The sequence below is a fragment of the Callithrix jacchus genome, chromosome 13 (assembly GCF_049354715.1).
Source record: "Callithrix jacchus isolate 240 chromosome 13, calJac240_pri, whole genome shotgun sequence".
Classification (NCBI taxonomy): Eukaryota; Metazoa; Chordata; class Mammalia; order Primates; family Cebidae; genus Callithrix; species Callithrix jacchus.
Genome location: NC_133514.1, coordinates 100,069,695 through 100,089,281, shown reverse-complemented (window position 1 = coordinate 100,089,281; position 19,587 = coordinate 100,069,695). Strand labels below are relative to the sequence as shown.

The 19,587-nt window shown below is 35.8% G+C and overlaps 1 protein-coding gene and 1 pseudogene across 6 annotated transcripts in view; both read right to left on the bottom strand.

Annotated features, from left to right (window-relative positions):
- Positions 1-19,587, bottom strand: part of WDR7 (WD repeat domain 7) — a 390,067-nt gene that overhangs the window by 66,158 nt on the left and 304,322 nt on the right. The gene's annotated exons all lie outside the window — the stretch shown is intronic.
- LOC118147119 (small nucleolar RNA U3) lies at positions 2,508-2,699 on the bottom strand (annotated as a pseudogene).

The window sequence follows — 19,587 nt, the reverse complement described above, 5'->3', positions numbered from 1 at the left end:
CCACCATACTCCTAGTGTACTCTTTCCTGAAGCCAGTCCTCCTTGTAGGGTCTGTCAAGATGAAGGATGGTGAGATATGCATTACTTGCTTCCTGACTTGAAGGGATCAATGGATTGAAGAGAAGGGTCCATTACAGTTTTTAAAGCTGTACTTTTGTAATCTTGACCAATCTTGCATGACTGGATTTTTCCTAAGGGATGAACATTCTTCTAAATTTGGGGGTCTCAGAGTAAGGGTTCTTGTGTCCTGGGCTTTCTGGAAATGGTACCTCAGTCTCCAGTTCACTGTGTTGATAATACGTCACTTAGACAGTTGGTCATGACCTGGCAAGAATTCTTTTTTAATATTGATGTTTGAACAACAGTTCTCTTCTGCTAGGCGGACCACAAGGAACTGTGAAGCCAGAGAGCACAGCACCACTCAAATCAGTGAAAGAAGAATAAACGGGCAATGATGTACAGCGTATTTCTTGCTGGAGCTGAGGTGGTCATCAACAAATTGAAAGTCACTGATCTCCAGGCTTTCATCACTGTCCATATGCAGTCAGAGTAACTTTTCAACAATAAATCAAATCACCTCTCCTCTGTTCACAACCTTCCTTCAAGGTCTTGGCATCTCTTGCCTTTGTTCACGCTGCTCTAGTCACAGTGATCTCCTTGCACTCTCTTACATATGCCAAAGGGGGTTCCCGTTTTGGGTTTTGAGAGTTGTTGCTCCCTCTGCTTGAAAACCTCCTGAGCCTGTTACCGCTGTTGCTCATGCCCTCCCTTCATTTAGGTCTCTGTTCCAAAGTTATCTTGACCAAGGAGGCCTTTATGGGCTTGTTTAACACAACAGCCCTTTACCCATTACTTTTAACCCAAGATCCTACTTTTTCTTTATTATGCCCATCACCGTTAAGACATTCAACAACAATTTTTATTTATTGCTTTTTATTCTCTGTCAGGGACTTTGTGTTTTGCGTGAATACATAAATATGGTCCAATCAAGTAGGCTGCAACAGTAAGTGAAGTTTGACACATTACACTTACCTTTCAGTCACCAGTGTATAATCTATGCTAAACATGGATTTTTATGCCTAATGGATATTCTATAGGGTCTTAAATAATCATTGAGATGAATAACAAAGGAAACAAAAACTGTCCAAAAATGGCCGAAATCAAGAAATGGGCTCTCCCATGACCCTTCTAGAAATGTATTTTCAATCGAGACAAAACCATTGCAGATTTACAAGAAGTTATCTGTAAAGGCTCCTGGAGTCTGGGTACCTTAGCATAAGACTGACAGTTATATAATAAAAATATGTAATTTTATATTAGGGAATTAGAAAAGACTGCATGAGCTGAAATTCAAAAAGGTAAATACAAATAGTCTAAATAATAATATACACAATAAAATATATTTTCAATCTAAATGTTGTCCTGGAAAAAAATGATTCTAAGAATTTGCCAGATTTATATCAGCACACATAAATTTCAATAAAAATGGTATCATCACAAAAAACATAATTAACAGATCGTGTATCAATCATTATTAACTATTACTAGAACAGGTTATTGGAGAGGAGTGAGACAATCCAGTTCTTTCAAGATGTATTTGTGACTTCAACTATTGAGGAACAACTCACAGATGGGTGTACAAACCCCAGAGAGGGCTGGTTTGAGATAGAAATACTAACATGAACTGAGTCTACTCTGGCACAGCAAATCACTTTGAAGCACACTACGTTGCTTGGGAGTTTGCCAAATACCAAGTGTCTGAGTTTCTTAACAACTTTGGTACTCCCTATTCATAATTTTCCTTGATGAACTTTTAATCTTTATCAAAAATGGCCCCCAAATAAGAAAATTCGTGTAATTTAAAAGTTAATTTGAAATAAGAAATAGAAAACATGCAACTCCCAGCAGAATTAGGACTTGGGAGAAAGATGGAAACCTGTAAAATCACTTCAACTATGCCTTTGGTCATTTGCAGTGATCTCAGGATGTTATGTTACTGCTGTATATCATTTCCTTGAACTTTAGAATGCAAGAAGAAACACTCTTCAATTAATCCAAGATTAACCTCCAGCTTCACACGAAACCACCTTAAATCTTAGCATATACAGAAGATAATATAGGGAATACAACTATCCTTTTTTTTCCCCAAAATAATACCACAATGACTACTATGTGCCCCTAACATTTACTGAGTATTACGTATGAGGCACTGTCCTAAGTATTTGTATATGTATTTTCAAAACTAACTGAGGTATTATGAGTAATTTTTATGAAGTTGTTTTTAGAAATTCTTAACATTGATTTAAAATGGTTCACAAACTTTTGACTGGTTTTCTTAAGAAAATATCAAGGCAATATATACTTGTAAAAAACTCAAAACACACCAATATATGTAGAATAAAAAGTAAGTCTTTCCTCTCATATCCCTACCCCACCAACAGTAACTACTGTTAACTATTTACTAGATCCTCTGAGAGCTTTTTCTACCTTTTTTTTAAATAAACAAACCCATTCAGACTGTGTCCTTCCCCTCTTACTCTTGCAGAGGAAAAGAACGATCATCAATGCAAAGGCCGTTGCAGGGAAGCAACACGCTCAGGAGAGGATGGTGCGCCTCCTCTTTGTGGTTTCTGCTCTACATGTTCAGAGCAATTTCTCTACTAGCGAACAATAGAAATGATCCCTGAAAGTATAGTCTATTTTCTAACCTTTAATACAAAAGTGATGTACACAGTACAGATACTTTTCCGCAACTTCATTTTCTTCATGGGACATCCCCTCACGTCAGCATACATGGATCTCATGTCATTCTTGCTCACATCTGCACTGTAGTTCTGTGTATGTGCATTACTTTATTTAACCATTCTTCTTCTGATGGGAATGTAGGCTATACTGTATATAGACCCTTGTATACCTAGGTATTTTTATAGGATACATTCACCAAAGCTGCACAAAAGCATATGTACATTTTAAATTTTAATAGACAATGCAAAATTGCCTTCACTTTTCACTAAAAGACTGTTCCTACTTGGTATTAGCAAACTTCATACTTTTTTGCCAAGAAGAGGAAAAAAATAGTATCACATTTTTGTTTTAATTTGCACAAAGTGACTTTAGATTGACTCACTTGGTTACATACATGTCTGCAGGATATACATGTAGATTACATTCTTAATGTAAAGAAAAAATATTTGAAATCTAATCAACTGCACGTTGCATCCCTTTATTCATCATGCATACTGGATGGGAAAGGAAATACCTATGACGTATTCCCAATAAAACCACAGGAAAGATTTGATCCCGCCACACAGGCAAGCTGCTTCTACAGGAAAGAACAACAGGATTTCTACAGTGGAGCAATGTACATGTCACTTTGACTCCAAGAAGGTACCAGTGACAACCAACCACCACATCTTGTCCTTGACTAAACAGGACAAGATGCCAAAGAGCTCTTTCATGGCCACACACTTGAGGAGCTCAGCCTGAAAAATTCAAGAGTAGGTATTCAGAGAATTGGTCAACATCCCCCACAGGTGCCACAGCCACAATCAAGGGGGACAGTTTTGTTCAGGAAGAGGCACTTTCTACAACATGTCTGTACACACCCTCCAGAATTCCAGACTGCCATCCTGCTAATATGTTTGAGAAAGTCACAGACATCAAAGTGGCTCTGTTGTTAGTTTTTGGGGCTATGAATGGTGGAAGGTGGGGAAATGTTTTCCAGAAATGCTTCATTCCTGTGGCAAGCATTAGTTCAAAAGACCAAATGAAATAGTTCCTATTCTGAGATGGTGATGGACACTGGGTAATTCCATTTGAGAGTCACTACTTCCCAATCGGGGTCTTGCACACTGTAAACAGTCAATAAGTATTTCCTGCTGAGTAGTTAATAATCAAATTCGTTTCCCTCTGAAAAACTTGCCATAAGCACACCGTAGCTGGCATGTTAAAGGCAAGATCAAAAATGCCTCCTGGGCTGTCCAGGCATCAGAAATCCTGTAAGGAAAAATACCATGCATATCTAGGGTTTGAGGCACAATGGCTGAGAAACAGGTTCCTTATTGCCTGTATCTATACTTACTAATTGTGTAACTGTGAGTAAGTCCCTTAACTTGTCTATGTCTCAGCATCTTGATATGGAAAATGGAAATGATAATGCTACTTATTATGGTGTTGTGTAGTCGAAATAAGTTAATGCAGAAGAAGTATCTAAAACAGTGCCTGACACATAGTAAACACTGGTAGGGACATGCAAACCTTACCAGCTATCATCATCATCAATCGCCTGCATTTCTGAATATACAGTATAGAAAGATTAAATAAGATGTAGTTAATTTGCTATTTTCCTAGGGCAAGTAAATGCCAACTAATAACATGCTAATAAATAAGGAAAATGAATGCTCAGAATATTTTAAATTTATATATTTAAAAATACTTATGATTTGCAAGTATAAACCTGATAATAATTACAAATTATTTTATAGTTTCAGTCTAAATTTGCTAGTATAAATAAAAGGGATTTGGTGTGAAGCACTTTTTTATAGCATTTCAAACAGGCTGAAAATTAAACATTCCTTCTGTTCTACAGTGAAATGGAATACTGCTGGAAGGTCTAGCATTTTTCGCTTTAATATGAAGAACTTTAGTATTAAAAGATAGCCACCTGTCTGGGAGTTTTTAGGGGAGACAAACTGGACTAGAATGATTTTAGAGGGATTTCTACTAGTGAATATAGGAGTAACATCTATAATTAATTATCATGAAAAGAATTCTACAAAATGGAACCTAAGTTAAGAATTTTACTGGAATTTAGGACTGAAGCTACTTTACATCCCATTATTGTAATCACCATATGGGATTAAAAACAAACCACAGGTTTGGAGGAGTTTCTTAAAAAATGAGCTCATGCACTGTTCTAAAGTAGACAGTGTTCATTTCCTTACTAGATTTTAAGTGCCCATTTAGCATGAACAGAGCTGATTCAGCTTTTCACTTGAAAAGCAAAATCAATCAGTCTGTCTACATAATAACGAAGTTTAAGAAAAGGTAAGCTATCTCTGAAAATACAGACTTTTAACTGTTCTGTCTAGATTAGTTTTTTTTATTCAGTTCAAAAGTTTAAATACTTACTTTACTTTGAATTTTCAAAATCTTATCTGTTATAGCTTTAATGTTTCCACAATGACACTTTTTACTATTTTTTTATTTGCATTATTCTAATATCTATCCAATTTGAAAGGAACACACACTCATTGAAAATAGAAATACAGATGATTTATTACAGAAAAACAGCTAATAAGTGAAAGTTATTCTTTACCAACAAACCCCTCCCATCACTCCCAGTATCTGCCAGTCATAGCTTGGGGTGTGTCTTTCTAGATTTTTTTCTCTTCATATATATACCTGTATAAGTATGAATATTGATATTCACATATAGTTTTCTTTTTTAACAATTATTTTATTTTAGATACCCTTCTGCAACGTTGCTAGTTTCTTTTTAAAATTTCTCTTTTACTAACATCTTTCCACATCAATAGAAATGGATTACCTCACAATCTTTTTAATGGCGGTATGATATGCTACAGTTCTCTATATTTAATAGAAACAATGGTAAGAAATAATATCATTTAGAGGAAACAAGTGAATGAGTGTTTTAATATAAAGCAAAATTTTCCATGTAAATATTACAAGATAACTTCCAATGAAGGTCAACTAAAAGATAATCAGTTAAATCCAGCAAAAACAACATTAAACACTTAAAATTTCAATGTCAATGCTATTAAAACTCATGTGCTTTATCCATTTTAAGTAAATTAGAGAAAATTACACCCCAAGTCCTTTAAAGTTAGTACCCTCCTTGCCACTACTAATGTTTTTAATATCTACTGAAGAGCCAAAGTAGTTGGGTCATTACATGCATTGTTCAGTTCTATGCACAGGGTGCCTGAGAATGTCTTCATTCTTGGCCATGAGCTATGCAATGTAAAGGAAGACACACTGTAATTTTTGCAAAGTAATCACTGATTAGTCAGTCATTCACAATAGTGTTTCGGTAGGACTTCGTTCTATGACAGTCATTCTTATATATAAAAATAAGCATAGATTTTGGAGTCAGAAGGATATGTCTACCTGATAAACATCTACTCATCTTTAAAAACTCAGCTAAAACACTACTAGTTCTCCTTTCTTCTATGCAAAACTGCCAGCTCCCTCCTTTGTGTCCCTCTTATCATGGCTCTAGGACTCTTCTGTGTGTCCTGGATACCCTTTTCTTGCTGTGTTTGTGACAGCTCACTGATTGATCTCTCTGTCTGTCAAGCCAACTTTAAGGCCCTTCAGGGCAGGGACTACCTGATGGGCCCAGCATGGCACACAGCATAGACAAATAACTGAATGAATTGGAATTTTTCAGAAAAGTCCACAAATGCTTAACAATTATTTCCCTTTGTTAAACTGCACAGGTTCGATTTTTTTATTTCTATTTCTTGAGTGGCTTATTTTTTTTTTCTAATTTTGGAATTGGGTACTAAAATTAACCATTTAGTTGTTAAAAACCAGCCAATTAAAATATTTTCCTTTCATTTTTATTCTTAGGTTTAAAAGATAAACACCATATAGTGCAGTAAATATCATCGTTAAATATGACTGACGTTTCTATTAACTCTTTAGTAAGTATACTAAGTGGCTGATACGCTTTTTAAAAAAACACAGTTTATTTTTTAGAAATGTTTAAATTCAAAGCAAAACTGAGGAGAAAGTAGAGTTTCTATATTACTCCCATCTCTGCATACACACGGCCTCCCCACTATCAATATCCTGCACCAGGGTGGCAGTTTTCTGATAAATTTACACATCATTTACATTAGTGTTGGCTCTGTACATTCTATGGAGTTTGACAAATGTATAATGGCATTCATCTACCATTAGAGTATCATATGTATGACATAACATAGTATCACTACCCTGAAAATCCTTTCTCCCCGACCTCTGGCAACCACTAATCTTTTTACCAACTACAGTTTTGCCATTTCTAGGATGTCATATAGCTGGGGATCATACAATAGATAGCCTTTTCAGATTGGTTTCTTACATTTAGTAATATGCATTTCTCCATGTCTTTTCATGGCTTGACAGCTAATTTTTTAAGAGTGCTGAATAATAATCCATTGTTTGAACGTAGTAGAGATAATATGCTTTTAAAAAACTATCCCTTTGGTTTCCACTTAAGCTTTTCTCCCCATGAAACTTAATTACTAAAAGAGCATTAAACAAAATAGGAACTCCTTGTTTTTCTTAAAACATGTGGTTTACTTTCCATATTGAGTTCTTTGTTCATTAAATAGTCTTAGTGTAGGATTAGGTTTGAGATTAATTACTTCAAAGAATTTTCAGGAAGGCATCGAAGAAGGTGCAGCATTCATATAGCCCTACCTTAGGATGCATATATTTTAACATGTTTCAGAATTTATTGTAAGATAATGATTGGTAATATTTGTAAGTCAGTCATGAGAAAAGTAGTTGCTACACAAAATTTTTACTATTTTAGAGTTGAATGTTGCCACGGTTAGCACAAGAGCCCTTGTTTCATACAGGAGGAAACTGAAGTTGAGTGATGCGCTCCTGACTGCACAGCTGGGGGTGGCAGATATGGGAGTCCCCACCACCTGGAATTCGTGGTCTCACCAGAGGCAGTCCCACAGGGAGAGCTGACAGCAGTGCTTCTCCAGTGTCCATACCGACACCAGGATGTTATTTGCCCTTTTCACTCTCATTTTCTCACAAATGTATAGCTGAGTTTTCCAGATTTTACATGATCTGAGATATTACAGGTAGAAGCAGATAGGAGAATCCAGCCGACTTCTATTAAGCCAGAGATCAAAGAAGTCGGCAAACATCATTTTTCATAAAAATATTTTTATCTTAACATATAATGGGTTCTTTTTAAATAAAATAATTTTAAAATTTCTCAGTTTAAATTTCTAATATGGCAAATATTGATAGTTATAACTCATTATAAACAAATGTTCTTTGAGTTTTCAATAATGTTTAAGAGTTTAAAAGGGTCCTAATATTAAAGAGGTTGAGAATTATTCACTTAGTCTTAAATCTTTGAAAAAGAAGCAGACTATATACATAGTGTGTATATATATGTGCATGTGTATATACAGTGTGCATATAAATATCTTAAGATATATGTATAATACAGATAGATATATAGTATATATGTAGCTTAAGATATATACATCATGTGTATACATCTTAAGATTTCATATATATTCCATATTTCAGAGAATTATATATATTCTGTATCCTTGAGAACTTTGTTTCAAAGAAACAAAAGCAAGCTAACACAAAGTGCTTAGGGTTGCTGAGAAGAGACTGTAAGATAACCTTGGAATTGACAGGATGAGATGACATTTAGGATGGGGAACAGGTAACTGTGAACTAGAGAAGGGAAGCTAAGGAAACAAAGGTGAGGAAGAGGGTGTGAGAAAGAGGTATGGGAGTGTGCGCCTGTCTCTGCTCCAGGAGCAGACCCTTTAATCCTCAGTGCAGGCACAAGGCCTTTGCATTCATCATTCAACAATGGAGGCTGCTGGGACTATAAGAGAAAATTATCAGAAAAGTTCCCGTTCTTAAGGGCTTAATGAGTTAAAAAAAAAAAAAAAAGCATAAACAAAAGGAGTGAAGATTATATAAAATCTGTGAAGCTAAAAGCGTAATGTGAGCATGATGGTGAGGAGGCTACTGTACACAGGGAATCAGAGGAGGTTGACCTGAATGATGAGACCAAGGAGGCTACATCAATATCTGGAGGAGATGCCTTCTAGGCAGAGAAAATAGCAAGAACAAAAGTCCTGAGGTAGGAATAAGCTTGGCTTTATTAAAGGAAGAAAACAAAAAAGACTAATGTGCCCTGAGCCTAGAGAATTTGAGAACAGCACTTAGAGAATGCAAGGCTGTCACATTTAATAGGATGTCATCTATAATGTGACCTCTAAACGATAGGCGGATTGGCTGCCAAGTATTATGTATCATGGTGCTTTAACATCAAATGGCCCCGGTTCCTTAAGGAGGTCTACTTCTGGAACCAGTGGCACTGGAATTTGAGGACAGTCAGGAATCCCAAGAAAAGTTAATGGTCCTTTAAAATAAGGAGAAGTTTCCGGATTTCTACTGAGCTATAGGAAACCTAGCCTTAGTTTTCCCGAAATCTAGCCTACCTTCTCTCCAGGTACTGGATCCTAGGAAAGGTTATCACTTTGGGATACGGGAGGGGCAGAAAATAAAAGAGTTTTAAGAAAGAAAAAATAAGTTTTGTGATTCTGTGCAACAAAGGATTTCACCAAATCTCAGACTGTGGTTTGCAGATTCCTTGGGGCCTTAAGTTCCTTAGAGAAGTCTATGAGATCAAAACTATTTTCATAAAAATACTGAGATATTATTTGGCCTTTTCATCATGTTGATTTTGCACTGATGCAAAAGCAATGATGGGTAAAACTGCCAGCACTGTAACCCGAAGTGGCACTGACATGTAATAGTTTAGCAGTTGTTACACTCTTTCACTGCCATGATGGCAGAGAGCAACACAACAAAATAGTTTCACTTCAGAATATTCATGATGAAAAAGTTATTAATTGATTACATGTCAACCCTTGAGCACACATTGTTTCAATATTCAGTGTGACACAGTGGAAAGTACACAGAGCACTTCTACCGTATCCTGAAATCTCATGGTTGTCTTGGAGAAAAACGCTCATAAGATTAACTTGCAAAATGAACTAGCTGCTTTTTTCAGCGAATGACATTTACTTGAAAGCACAACTGAAAGAAAAACTATAGTTATTTGAGAGATACTTTCTTGAATATAAACAAAGTTAAGTCTTTCCAGGAAAACAACTGACAAGATTTATTGCCAACAAAAATTCAAGTTAAAAAATTAGAATTTCGGAAACCTGTGTCTGGCTTCTCAACACTCACTGACTTTTTTGAGATCAAAATATGCTAATATGAGGTCACATATTAGCAAATGTGGTATTTTGATATTGTGAAATGCAATATGACCACATATGGAGAGCCTACGTAACTCAAGGGACCAACATTCTCCGTTGACCAGTGCATAACATTACAAAATCATGGGCAGGTGAACTACCCATTCAAAGTGCAAGATATACTGGTGGATTTAATATGACAGTAAAAGTCCGTAAGACTGCAGACTCCATATTGCAACTAACCCTTAAAAAACAATCCCATGTTGAGTTTTGGTGGAGTACCCAAGAAGATACAACAGTATCTGAAAGGCTATTAAAACATTCCTCCCTTTTCAACTACACATTTGTGAGAGCAGATTTTTAAATTCTGACCATATATTTCAACAAAAACAACATAATGTAATAAAGACATGCACAGATATTAAATTCCACCTGTCTTCTAGATAGTAAACAGATCTGACAAATGTAAAGCAATGCTACTTTTCTCAGTATTTGTTCTTTATTTTGGAAAGTATTTTTCATAAAAATGTTTTTACATCAATGTGAATAAGTTTATCTCTTAAATAAATCAATATTTTTAAAACGCTCAGTTTTAATTAAAAAAAATAAAAATATCTATAATCTTCATAAACTAAAACTCAGGTCTTCAATTTTGATGAGATCTTGAAACCAAAAAGTTTGAAAACCACCACTTTAAGAGACTGAAAAGCATTTGGCAATCAAAATGGTTTGTAATGTATGTGCGTGGACATGTGCATGCATGCGAGAGACAGAAAGAGAGGCAGAAAGTGAGAAAGAGGGAAGAAGAGAGAGTGAACGAGAGAGAAGGGGGAAAAGAGAGAGATTAGTGGGGACAAAAATCAGATTCAAGTAGATTAAGAGAGTGAGAGAGGTGATGAACTGGACACAGTGTAGACTCCCTGCCCTGGAGGAGGATGGACTGGACAGTAGGTGAAGAAGATGCAGAGAGAAGGAAGGGTTTTTTATTACAAGAGAGAGAATAAAACACACTTCCAGGCTGAGAAAGCTATATCAGAGAGAAGGAGAAATTAAGGATAAAAGAGATAGTTCTCTAAAGAGCAAGGTCCAAGAGGAGCTGAGACAGTGAGATGAAGGATGGAGAGGAAGAGGCCTGGGCCTGGACCTCAGCAATGGTCAGCTCATCCTCTGATAAGATGGCTCATCCCTGTGTCTGCTCCTGACACGTGTAAGCCTGTGTAGCAGCGCACACTCAACTCGGAAGAACACAGAGCAGGTATGCGATCCGTTCAGCAAAGCTCGGCTTCAGTTTGGTCTTACTGTCAGCACACAAAAAAGCTCGTCAGTTTGCCTGTTTTTAAAATGAAGGACAGGAGGCAGTGATTCATGACAGAAGGTCCTTTTCAGAATCACAATTTTACAACTTGTAATTCTATAAAAATAATGCAGTAAGATCACTGCTTAAGTGAGAGAACTGGTACCATTTATTACGATGAAATTAAGGACTGAACACATGAAGCGGCACAGCTAGTGTCATTATTCAACCACAGTTATTGAGTGGCTATACTGAGGGTGTATATTTTTTAAACTAAAAATTGGGACAGAGCCCAACAAAGGATTCTTTTTTTGAATCTGTGAATTTATTTACTTGACAACTCTTTAAAAACCATAAAAATTAAATCACTCTTGGTTATACAACAAACAAACTGCCCTAATTTAAAACAATAAAAGTACATGAACTATCTGGGATGCTGGGGCATATGGTCTTTGGCCAGATGGAGCCCTCTGCTAGTTGCTATAAAAGAAATGAAGGGAAAAGCCCCTTTCCTCAAGCTACTTGTAATGTGCATGACTGTGCAGTTTTAAGTGACCAAAAATCACATCTAGAGGTGTATCTAATTTTTGCTATGAAGAAATTCTAAAATCTCTTATGACTTACGATTTCATTAAAAACTTTAATCCAGACCTCAAGATCGTAATAAAGTCACCTTAAACTTATAAAGTACATTATAATTATATTTGTAGAAGCATTTTATCTTCATTTCTAATGGAGCCTTGACAGTAGCTTCTAAGAGCTTACATCTCTCTGTTCTGACATTAGAAAGGAATACTTCTGTCAAATAAAAAAACAAGCATTCCTTTTGGAACATGTGCTTATCACACATACAGGTTCTAGAGTGCTTTTCTCTTGGCTCAATAATATCTGTGCAGAACACAATGCAAGCCCTGCTCTATGCTTGCACACTTTATGCTGCTGTATCACACTGACTGGTAGTGTAATACCAGTCAGCACTGATATGGGTGACCAGAGAAAAATACAGAATCCAACTGAGTCAAGCATGGCACACTCCTTGCTGACCACTCTTCTCTATGAGGGACTTCACAAGGGGATCTGAATTCAGTAACATGGCAACTTGCAACGAAATTTTAACAAAGAATTCTGAAGAAACTTCAGTGATGTTTATCCTCCCAAGCCTTGAAAGAAGTCAGTTCTACTTTCTTGGCGTCTAGGGTATTTTTAACTGAGGATGCTGTATTATTTATAGTCCAGGCAATTAAATGTAAATTACTCAGAACCCTCTAACAATAATTATCTAGAGTGCTGGATGATGCCTTTTTGAAGATCTGAGGACACTTAAAGACAAAGCCAAGGGCCAGTTGAGAAAGAACCTACAGAGATTCATTTCTTAAATGTGATCTTATTGTGCTTCCTATTCTAATTCTACTTATTCATAAACATAAAACTAATTCAGTGTTGCAGCAGTCTTGTGGCTAATATGTTTGTGCTTTAAAATGGATACAGTTTATCTCCTATATAATACACAGTCATATTTGTTACAGTGATGAAAAATATGACAGGAGAACTATTTTGTATAACTGTGTTTTGAAGGATGAGTGTGCTATATTTTTTCAAGGGCACTGAAATCTAAGTAATTTTCTTGTATTATTAGTAGATGACACTATATTATTAATATCCCTGAAAGTAAATGTAAATTAGGAAATATTTAAAGCTATGACTATAAAGTTAATACAGCTAGTAAATAGTGTGTGATTTTTATAACTTTAACTGGATTTATTATAGAAAAATATCTATAGCTATATAAATGACTCCAGGAAGATCTAAGGTATTTCAGTTAATACAAAAAAAGTCTTTTTTATTTCAGAAACGCATCATAGCTGATACTATTCTTATAATGGTTATTTTTACTTTCATGGCTTTTGAAATAAAACCGTGTTATTTCATATACACACATACATGTACTTAGGTACAAATACACATATATAATACACACACACACACACACATACACATACACACACAACATAAAGGACCGAGGGAAGCTTATTCTATATAGTAAGAAGGTAGACAAGGAAGACAGAGCTGGAGGCATCATGATGAGGAAAGGAATACGGGAGTCAAAAGCCGTAACTTCCTAGACATAAGCAGGGAATTTGGCTTTGAGCTGCTCAATGGCCAAAGCAAATTTTAAAATTAACACTGGTTATACAGGAAACAAACAAACAAAAACCCACAAAAAACAAAACACATTTGAGGTTCCTTAGGAAAATAAACAAAAATGGGCTGTCTTCCAGATTTAAAAGGAACGTCCAGATGAAGTCTTCATAGAAGGAACACTAAACAATGTACCAAATGACATCAACACGACAGCCCTGAGACAATGGCACCCCCACTTTCTTCTGCACTCCCTTGGAAGGTGCCTCCTTGCAAATGGCAGGCCTGATGCTAAAGAGGAACACAGGCAAGGAAACCCTAGAGAAGCCCAGACAGCCTAGGCCAAACAAGCAGCTCTCAGATGATTTCACTCAATCCAGGGATGTAAACTAGAATACTATGAGGAATGAATGAACCACGTGTATTCAAAACCAGCTTCTTAGTGCTCTGTGTTTCTCAACTGAGTTTTAGATAACACCTGATGAATGAAAGCTTGCAGTTAAAGTCTTCAGCAGGCATTCTGTGGCACTGTCTAAGGGCAAGCCTTTAAAAGCTCAGGGTGCATCTCTGGAACGCATGGGCTGAAGGAATATGTTAAGGCACTTCCTTAGAAATTCCAAGTTTATTCAATACATAAAAGAATAAACATCCAAGGATTTAAGGTTTTAGGTAACACAATGTGGCAAAGAACAATGATTCAGGTTTTGTTTTTCTTGATTTTGGATTACTAGAGTACTTGGTTTTCAAAGCTGAGTGTTGATAAGAATCACCAGGGGAGGCTATGAAATTGCTAGGCTTCAAGAAAGTCTGCTGGAGTGGCTTTCAGGTGAAGCCTAGAAATCAGGTCATTCTCTTGAAGGCAGTCTGGGAACAATACTCTGAGCTCATTCTTCTCCCCAGTGCCTGACAGGGAGCAAGTACTCTGTATGTTTCTAAATTTCACCTTCCTATCTGCTTCCTCAGTTCTCTCAGCTAATTGGCACCGAATGTGCTTTGTTTAATACTCCGTTGTGCGAGCTCCTTCCTAGCATGTTCTTGATGATCATGGAATCTTTAAAACTACCTGGTTTATAAACTACACATATATTTTATGTCTTCTCTATGAGAACCTGCAATTTCATGCTGACCTCAGTCCTACAGAGAGCTCTAGACTATTCTAGGACAGTGACACTGTACATAGGACAGATTTCTATGGAGCTGGCCACGAGCTGCACAGCAGAGGAGCTGAACAGGGTGACTGTTCAGAGAAGTCAGCTTTTCTTTGCACAGTGGTCCCTAAAATGTTTAGACACAAATTTATGGCTCACCTCCGGCAAATACAGAGGACTTCTATTCTCACCTTGGCCTTGTCTCACTTTCTTACTCTTATTTTACCTTTGCCTCAATTTCCTCACTATTTTTACATATGATATTTACTTTCAAAGCTGTTTAAAATACTTTATGGAACAGGGTAAGTGGATGTTGTATGTGTGTATGTATGTATATGTGCATATACAAATGGATACATACCGGTTAAAAGCTAGATATAAAAAATAATAATAAATAAGGAGGATAGGGTTTTATCTTAGAGTTACAACTTTATTAGTCACTTAATAAATATCATAATCTAATTCTCCAAAAATGTTTACATTTATATAATGCCTTCTTTAATTTGTTTGTGAATACGTCTGAAAACATTTAGTTATATTCAAAGTGCTATGTAGATGAAAAACATATTATTTTATTAATTATGCATTGCTATGATCCCATGTTTTAATATCAACAAGTGAGATTCCGTCAGTGATACAGAAAGAATGTCTATCAAATTTTATTGGCATGTGTTCTAATCCATTTCTGTTTTCAAACAGAAGACATCAAAAAGTTTTAAAATCTTATGGAAAAGCTATTAAACAAAATTTTTAAAACTAAATTTTTTGTATCAATGGTTTCAATAGTTTTGCAATTTACAGCTTAAAATTTAAATATGTTTTGAAGAAAGATATCACAGAATAAAGAAATTCCGTTAACATTATAATTTTGTGACTGAATGTACCATTCATTAAATTATATATTAAGTCATTAATAATCTGCACTTTAATAAAATGGAAATTTTAATTTGTAACCTGATAAATAACTATCAAAATAAAGAAAATCTTAGAGAAATTACCACATTAGAGTTTTAAAACCCCAAACCTAAAAATGAAAACCCAGGTGCACATAAGAATTACAAGGGTGAAGGTAAAAAACTAAACAACAAAATAAAACCAAAAACCCAAACTCAAGATTATTCAGTATTCTATAATGCTATTTTATGTTGGGATTCACAGAGAATAGTCAATTTTATGTATATCCCAAGTCAGAATACATTCTGTTTTTAAATACTCAATGATTTCAGGATACTATATTAGCTCTTAATTGAATTAATACAACTTTAGATGTTAAGATCATGTGTATAACATTGACTAAAAATTTATTACTTTTTTACAGATATGAAACTAATGTCATCTTATAGTTTTTATACTTATATAATACTTTGAAATATATATTAGCTAATATTTTATAATTTTGGGTTTTCATATTATTAGAGAGATCTGCAGAAAACTAGTAATGTGTGAATACCCAAATCATAAGCAATTTGCTGGATACATCCATAAATGTTTCATTTATGAAGAACACAAATGAAGTTTCACTCCATTTTATGATCTATCAACCACAGGAACTGAATTCTGGCATAGGCAACATTATAGGGTTAGTCTACAATAAAACCCATAGCACATTTTAAAAAGGGTAAAAGGAAGGAAAGATGAAAAAGAATACAAAACTAAAGATTTTAAAAACAAACATCACATGTCTGAACCACAGATATTCATGCCATTGACTGTGGAGTTTCATATTTCATGAAAGGCATTTTGTACATAGAAGTCTCAAGTGCTATAAGGCACCTAGTAGAATACAATGCTCCAGACATGGCAGATATTCAATAAAATAATTTTAACTCCTACTGATACATTATCTTTGTTGTTGTTCATTTATTAAATAAGTAAAAATCAGCCAATAGATGGAGTGGCATTGACCTGTAAAACTTCTGAGATCCCATGTTCTCTGAAGTCCTCTATAATTTATCATCTGTTGCAACTCACATTTAGCATAAGCTACAAGCTTATATTGTTAATTATCCTTCTATGTTTATGTGCTGACTCACAAATAAATGGGCCTATGTGGACTTTATCTTCACAATCTTAATAATATCTACAAAATTTAATAACTTTGTTATAAATCTGATGTTTCATAAAATTATATCAATTGGTAGAAGAATTACACATTTTTGCTTAACCTTTTCTGTCTATTGCCTGTCAAATACAATAAGTCCTCACTTAATGTGAGGATTTAATATGTTCTTGAAAACTGACGTATAATGAAATCAATTGTACCATAGGCTAATCAATATAAACAAAGAGTTAAGATTCTATGGCACATTTCTGGTCACAAAAACATCGCCAAACTTAGAAAGACCCCAAACACTTCCGATATTAAACACTGAAATAAAGTTGAGCTCTACATACATTTAAGAAAGATTAATAAAAATTTCACCAGGACCACCCTGATGAAGTAATTGAAAAAGTTCTTTCTTCTGTTTTTCTTTATTTATGCCCTTTATTCGTAGGCACAGCTGTGTAAAGAAACCAGATGGCCCAACAGCACCAGTTTCTCCATTCCTGACCAGATACCAGAGGGAGATAAGATCCCCAACTGAAGCAAACTGAAACAAGTGACCACTAATTGTCTTTACATCATTATCACTATAATACTAAAATTCCCTCCCCCAAAAGAACACCTTGCATTTTGTGTCATGGGTCATAGGAAGACGTATGTTTATGCACTGAGCCTGTGCATCTGGAGTCCCACCCCATGCATGCTAACATTCCTCTCCCTCCCCAGTCCTTAAAAGCAGCATGCCTTCTATTTTTTCGGGGAGAGGGTGTCTTTAGACCAAGAGTTCTTTCCTCCTCCAGGCCTGGGCAGGAATAAAGCCCGCTTGACTTTTTTTTTCCTGCTTTGTGACTGATAGAAAGCAAGGAAAGAATTCCACCTACCAGTGACAAAAACAAGTTAAGATTATTGTTTACCCAGTTATTCTAGTTCAGGGTCATGGGTGGCTGGAGTCTCTCCCAGAAACTCAGAGGACTAGGCAGAACCAGCCCTGAGTTACTGAGAGAGACTCCAGCCACCCATGACCCTAGGATGATAGGATGCCATCCCATGGTGGAGTGCTCGTGTGCACACCACATGCTCTCGCTCAGGGCAGGGGCATTTAGAAATGCTAGTTCACCTAATGGGCACATCTTTGGGATGTGTGAGGAAACTGGAATACCTAGAGAAAACCCACATGGACCGGGGGAGAAAGTGTCAAGGCCACACAGACAGTGGCCCCAGCTAAGAATTGATTACTTTTTTCTCATCAACATTATGATGAAATTATGTTGAATGAAATGACATTATTCAAGGACCTGCTGTAATAGTCAAACTCCTTCCTATGAAATTCAAAGCTCTATATACTCAGGCACTATACTAGACTCCCATCCTCAACCTACATTCTAGCTACTTGACTACACAGCATTTACCAAATTTGCTATACACTTCTGAGCGGCCAAACATCTGTCAGTCTGGTTCCCTCTGCAGTTCAAGATGACGCACCTCTAATTATCCTGTAAAGTCCACCCCATCGACTCTTCTGTGAAGCTTCCAGAATCCACCACCACTTTTCCATTACCTTAACTCCCTCGGAGGGCAAATCCCTCTCTCCATTTGGCAACCACTTTTATTAAAGCATTTTTCACAGATATTATTACTATTATGCCTTCTCCTTCATGAAACTTTCTCAGATTCCCATACCCAGAATTAAGCACCCCATTTATTGCCTACCTCAGACCCTGATATGTAATTCTACGCTAGCATAGGACACAGAAGCTGGAGTCATCTGTCTGTATAATTACCTTCCCTATTAGACCTTGTGCCCTGTGAGGATATCATCTTATTCATCATTGTTTCCCCTGGCCTGGCTAGTACTTGATACACAGTAGGTGTTCAATAAATGTTATTAAATTAATAAACAAAATACAATTGCTTTCTGCCAAATCAGAAAAAAATTTATACTAAGCCTTCAGTTAAGTCACATGCTTCCTTAGCATTCTAGCAAAACCCTAACTCTTCAGTGACCACACAATAGCAAACTAAAGTGGATACACAACAGACTAAGGTGGTTTTAGGGACTGAGGATATGGCTTGTGGAGGAGGCAGCCTTCCAGCAAAGGGGGAAAAACTGATCCTTCAAACACTGAGCACTTTTACATTAACTCCAGGAAGCTTCTTTACATGCCAGTGGCTGCTGCTGTAAGGAGCACGGTTAACAATCAGTAAGATAAGCCCTAATATAACTGCTTCCTCATCACCTCCAGGAAGTGACAGGCAAAAGTATATTTTCACTTAGAAATTGACATAGAAAACAATCGACTGGGAAAATAACAACTACCTGTATTCTTAAAATCAATTAATTGTGCAAAAGATTTAACATATACAATTCTTAATAAGAAGACCATAAACCAAACACAGGGTACAATGTTAAAACATGGCTGTGTTCTAATTTGCTGAGCCCCTATCATAAGAAAATCTGCAACTGTAGACATGTGTGCTACAGTATAATCTTTTTAAAAATTTGTGTTTATGTTTTTAAATTTTGGGATGCATGAATCAGAAACTGCAAAATGAAGAGACAAGGATACTAGGTCTATTTAGATATAGAAAAGGATATGCAAAGGTTCAGAGTACAATCAATTCAGTGAACACGTGCTGAAATACACTTGCATAGTGGGTAATGCCATTGCGCTCAGGAAACCTCTAAGCTGAAATAAAGCATTCTACTGCAATGTATTCATAAAAATGAGCAAAAACAGAATATCATTGATCTCATCTTAAAAAGGAAAATGTTATATAACTATGAATAACTGGTTGTTCTGTTTTCTACAAAAACAATTATCTTCAATAGATTTAAATACTATTTCTATGGACTGCATGAAGATAAAACACTTTTTTAACAAGAATGTACCTCAATCTATAAACATTTTGAGAACCAAGCTTAAAACAGCTTTAAAAGAAAAATAAACATAACGTTACTACATTTTGGCT